The sequence below is a fragment of the Rhinopithecus bieti genome, unplaced genomic scaffold (genome assembly GCF_001698545.2).
Source record: "Rhinopithecus bieti isolate Rb0 unplaced genomic scaffold, ASM169854v2 scaffold_30957, whole genome shotgun sequence".
NCBI classification, from domain to species: domain Eukaryota; kingdom Metazoa; phylum Chordata; class Mammalia; order Primates; family Cercopithecidae; genus Rhinopithecus; species Rhinopithecus bieti.
Genome location: NW_016813678.1, coordinates 859,159 through 865,188, shown reverse-complemented (window position 1 = coordinate 865,188; position 6,030 = coordinate 859,159).

Here is a 6,030-nt window from a genome sequence, read left to right as displayed (position 1 = left end):
AAAAAAAAAAAAAAAAAAAAAAAAAAAAAAAAAAAAAAAAAAAAAAAAAAAAAAAAACTATGTTTAAAGTGTGTTTAAAGGCTTTTATTGTTGGGAGTCACCATTTCACTAATAATTTTTGTTTAGTCATGATAGCAAATCAAAAAAGTTATGAGCAGAGTAGCAATTTTCCATATTTATGGCCTATATGCACACTTTTAGTGAACAGCATTACCATTTTTTATTGTATTTTGTTTTTCTACCCACGTTAGGCTTGTTCTTATTATATTTACTAAAACTGTAACCTTACGCTTGATGAATTTAATAATAAAAAATTGGGACTTTATTTTGAAAGTATTTTTATTGCATTTTTCTACTAATTTACTTTTATTGTATTTTATAAAACTACTAGTTCATGATGAACAGGAAAAAGAAATAAATCTAGTCTTTGCCAATTGAGAAGCAATTCTGTAGATGAGTGGTTGGGGAAAGTGCTCTAGGAAAGGAACAATAAAAGAATGAAAACTGTAGTTTTGTGTTTCCAAAATGCCTCAAAAATTCATGCCTTTCTGTGCTTATTCTCACAGTTATGCCTTAGTTTAGTCTCTAATCACCTATAACATGGACATCCAAAAAACACATGATCCCTGGGAATTTCTTCGTTGTTTTCTCTTTCTCCTCATGTCTTTTGTTTCTCTTCTACATCTATCCTGGAAACAACAACAAAAAGAGACACAGACCCTTCTCTAAAATTATGGAACTGTTATTGTTTGTATAACTTTAGGGTATTTTTTATAAGCTGTTTTAATTTGTCAAGTTTTATATATGTGTAATTTTTTAATGTGCACATGTATATCTGTGCTATATGTCTCTCTCTATATTTGTAGAAAAGAGAGAGAGAATGACAAAGAAAGAGAGAAGAACAGAGAAAACATCATCATCTCCTAGACAAAAGTGAAAGTTCTGTACAGGTATGAATTATACCATATACTCAGTACTCAAAGGACCCTTCACATAGTAGGTACTCAATAATTTCTTGCTGATGGCAGTGCAGTGGTAAGCCTAACAATGCATCCCCTCCAATTGATTCTCTTTTTCTGTCTCATTCTTTGCATAACAGTAAGTACAATTTTATTAAAGCTCATTATTTTTGTGGGGAAAAAGTTTTGGGAACTTCAGTTATTGACTCAGCTAACCACAGGATGTCTCTGCAGAGAACAGACCACAATGGTCTGGTGGTGAGCTTGCACAGTCATGTGTACCCTGGGACCCTCCAGATCTCCCAGTTACCCTATGTGACCTTTCATCAATTCATTGCTGACTTGATAATGGATGAAATATGTCTTCACTTTTATTAATTTCTAGGCCCTTAAAAGAAATATAATAGACAACTTACCCTCCTCCCCACCAAAACCCCTCATATTTAACAATTATAGTTTCATAAATAGAGATATACAATTTAAATATGTAAATAAAAATGAGAGAAAGAGTACATTAAATGTTTGCAGTGTGAATCTTGTCTCCAAAGTCAAGACCTGATGAACTGTCTCTTTTCCAAAATCATAGTTCACAATTCTCATAGTAATTTAGCTATCTCAGAGAAGGACATTCGAATGTCCATTTGCTGCCTTTACTGGGATTTAACAACAGTACTTTTTTCTCTCCTAGAAAGTAACCTATGCTTGAAAGAAACTGTAGAGGCTCTTTCTCATGGAGTGAAATAACTACCCTCAAAATAAATGATCAAAAGGTTTACAAATTTAGGAATAATATCACATTTAGAAATAAAGATCCAAACTTCAATATTATCATGTTTCAAAAAGCATGTTTTTCTTTTGCATTTTTTATTTTATTTTTAATTACACTTTAAATTCTGGGATACATGTGCAGAACGTGCAGGTTTGTTACATAGGTAGACATGTGCCATGGTGGTTGGTTGCACCCATTAACCTGTCATCTACATTAGGTATTTCTCTTAATGCTATCCCTCCCCTAACCCTCCACCCCTCAACAGGCCCCAGTGTGTGATGTTCCCCTCCCTGTGTCCATGTGTTCTCATTGTTCAACTCCCACTTATGAGTGAGAACATGTGGTGTTTGGTTTTCTGTTCCTGTGTTAGTTTGCTGAGAATGATAGTTTCCAGCTTCATCCATGTCCCTGCAAAGAACATGAACTCATCATTTTGTATGGCTGCGTAGTATTCCATGGTATATATGTGCCACATTTTCCTTTTCTAGTCTATCATTGGTGGGCATTTGGGTTGGTTCCAACTCTTTGCTATTGTGAATACTGCTGCAATAAACATACCTGCACATGTCTCTTTATAGTACAATGATTTATAATCCTTTGGGTATATACCCAGTAATGGGGATGCTGGGTCAAATGGTATTTCTGGTTCTAGATCCTTGAGGAATAGCCACACTGTTTTTCACAATGGCTGAACTAATTTACACTCCCACCAACAGTGTAAAAATGTTCCTATTTCTCCTCATCATCTCCAGTATCTGTTGTTTCCTGACTTTTTAATGATTGCCCTTCTAACTGGTGTGAGATGGTATCTCACTGTGGTTTTGATTTGCATTTCTCTAATGACCAGTGATGATGAACTTTTTTTCACGTTTGTTGGCCACATAAATATCTTCTTTTGAGAAGTGTCTGTTCATATTTTTTGCCCACTTTTTGATGTTTTTTTTTTTTTTTCTTGTAAATTTGTTTTTCTTTGTAGATTCTGGATAATAGCCCTTTGTCAGATGGATAGATTGCAAAAGTTTTCTCCCATTCTGTAGGTTGCCTGTCCACTCTGATGATGGTTTCTTTTGCTGTGTGGAAGCTCTTTAGTTTAATTAGATCCCATTTGTCAATTTTGGCTTTTGTTGCCATTGCTTTTGGTGTTTTAGTAATGAAGTCTTTGCCCCTGCCTATGTCCTGAATGGTATTGCCTAGATTTTCTTCTAGGGTTTTTATGGTTTTAGGTCTTACATTTAAGTCTTTGATCCATCTTGAGTTAATTTTTGTATAAGGTGTAAGGAAGGGGTCCAGTTTCAGTTTTCTGCATATGGCTAGCCAGTTTTCCCAGCACCACTTATTAAATAGGGAATTGTTTCCCTATTGCTTGTTTTTGTCAGGTTTGTCAAAGATCAGATGGTTGTAGATGTGTGGCATTATTTCTGAAGCCTCTGTTCTGTTCCATTGATTCATATATCTGTTTTGGTAATAGTACTATGCTGTTTTGGTTACTGTCGCCTTTTAAAGTAATTCAAAAATAGCCTAACAATTTTTGGTGGTATGAAGTTCTCAGAAAGGAGACTTTTAGAAATTGTGCCTAGTGATTAGTTCAAGCTTCATTAAATTTCAGAACCAACTTCTCCTAGGGCTGATTTCAGTATCTTTAACATTCACAGCATGACTCTTCTATATGCTGAGTTCATGAGGGTAAAGCAGTTTGCAAGAACACTTTCAGGAAAAGATGTGGAGGGAGGAGATAGGCATTGGGTTGCAAATGTTTTTCAGTTAATCAAACCCAAACCAGGTTCCCTTAATTTTTCAAACCTTGTATATTATAAGAAAATTTAATCCACGTGTGTCTTACTGACTTATAATAAAATAAAATCATGGAATTTAAAAAAAAAACAGCTGTTTAATGTCCAAAAAGTTATTTTGAGTTGCATTTCTCCATCAGAAACTGATTTGAGGATCAAAGACAGAAGTTCAATTTGAAACTCTAAACCTATTCTTCTGAGGTGAATGTTTAAAATCCATCAAGAATTGTCTCTCTTAAAGAACTCTTAGAGAATTGGGGAGACATTTTGCTCATTTAAGTCTGCTCGACAATAGGACTTGGTGTGACTTACTCAGGGACATATTAAATGACAAAAATCTTTTGTTTCAAAAGGCAACAGGGCAAAGACAAAGTTGATAAGTGTTATTAAAAGCTTCTCCATTTTGAAAGATCAACTCAGTTCACCAAATACTAGTTAAACATATAACATTGTATTAGTCAGGCTTCTTCAGAAGATATATATCTCTATGTATATCCTCTCTATATATCTATATCTATATATGTACCTTCTATATATATTCATATATATATGGAACATCCTTTATATATATATATTATGTATATATAAAGGATGTTGAAGCATCCTTTATACATATATGATGTTCAACATATATATGCATAAATATATATGTATGTTGAATATCCTTAATCTGAAAAGCTGAAATTTGAAAGTTTCCAAAATCTACAACGTTTTGATCTCTAACAATGCTACAAGTGGAAAATTTTACAGCTGACATCATGTGATGGGTTGTAGTGAAAATGCGTGGTGTACCACACACAGTTGATTCAGCATCCTCAAGGAAAAAAAGACCCTCCCAGTCCCCTTCAGCTGCCATGTTTTTTCTGCACATGCCCAAATTCCCCCATGTAAGCACACATGCAAAGGGTAATAATATGATACATGTGCAGGCTGGATGTACCAACAGCTGGTTCTCCACAGTGCTTTGCTTGGGGCCTAGACTTACATGCATTACTAACTGTGGGTTTTTGTTTGTTTGTTTTTTGCTTATTCTCTGCTCTGCAGTATAAAATTATTTTATACATGTCAAAAGGCCTGCAGATACCCCATGGGTAATAGTGGTAAGAAACAAGGACGCAAGCATTTACATTTATCTATAGAAACTGGACAGTGGCATAAGTGTGAAATGTCTTCCAGAAGAGTATGGAGAGGAAATAACCACCATATGTGACCTGAAGAAACAGAAAGAGAGACTATTGAAGCTCTATGGTGAAAATGATGAACAGAAGTTAGTGAAAACATAGAAAAACACAGCATGAAGCTGAAAATGATGATCTCAGTTGTGGATTGAAAGTATGCATACATCAGCATTGCAATGAACACATGCCACTTAGTGGTATAGAGATCATGAAACATGTAAGGATTTATTATGATGAACTGAAAATTGAAGGGAACTATGAATATTCAATAGGCTGGTTGCAGAAATTTAATAAAAGACATGATATTGAATTTTTTTTTTTTTTTTTTTTTTTTGAGGCGGAGTCTCGCTCTGTCGCCGGGGCTGGAGTGCAGTGGCCGGATCTCAGCTCACTGCAAGCTCCGCCTCCCGGGTTTACCCCATTCTCCTGCCTCAGCCTCCGGAGTAGCTGGGACTACAGGCGCCCGCCACCTCGCCCGGCTAGTTTTGTATTTTAGTAGAGACGGGGTTTCACCGAGTTAGCCAGGATGGTCTTGAACTCCTGACCTCGTGATCCGCCCGTCTCGGCCTCCCAAAGTGCTGGGATTACAGGCTTGAGCCACCGCGCCCAGCCATGATATTGAATTTTTAAAGATTTGTGGTGATAAAGCATCTATTGATCATGAAGCAGTGGATAAATTCAATGACAAATTTGCCAGCATCATCACTTGTGAAAATCTGATGCCAGGGTAAGTTTATAATGCTTATGAAAATTACTGTTGTGGTCCATTTCTCCATCAGCCAGGAAGGATGTTGGTGTTGAGGTTGACATATCTATGAAGGAAAGTAATTACTATAGTTTTCAGTGCTTTGACAAAATTTCAGATGTGTGATATTCTGGCCAAGCATCTGTGATTTCATGTTGTTGGAGCATTTGTTTCATCCCTTAGGCTTGCAGCTGTGGCTGAACCAAGAAAGAAGACAAGTGCAGATTTCCACAGAAATAATGATTCCATGGAAGATTTTCAGGAGATGAGGAAGGCTGGCATCTTTCAGAGTACAAAATGATATTGGAATATAAAGAATTTATTGCTGGCTGTGGTAGCTCACACTTGTAATCCCAACACTTTGTGAGGCCGAAGTGGGAGGATTGCTTGAGCTCAGGAGTTTGAGATAAGCCTGGGCAACAGAGTGACACCACATCTCTATAAAAAACTAAAATACAGGCCGGGCGCGGTGGCTCAAGCCTGTAATCCCAGCACTTTGGGAGGCTGAGACGGGCGGATCACGAGGTCAGGAGATCGAGACCATCCTGGCTAACACGGTGAAACCCCGTCTCTACTAAAAATACAAAAA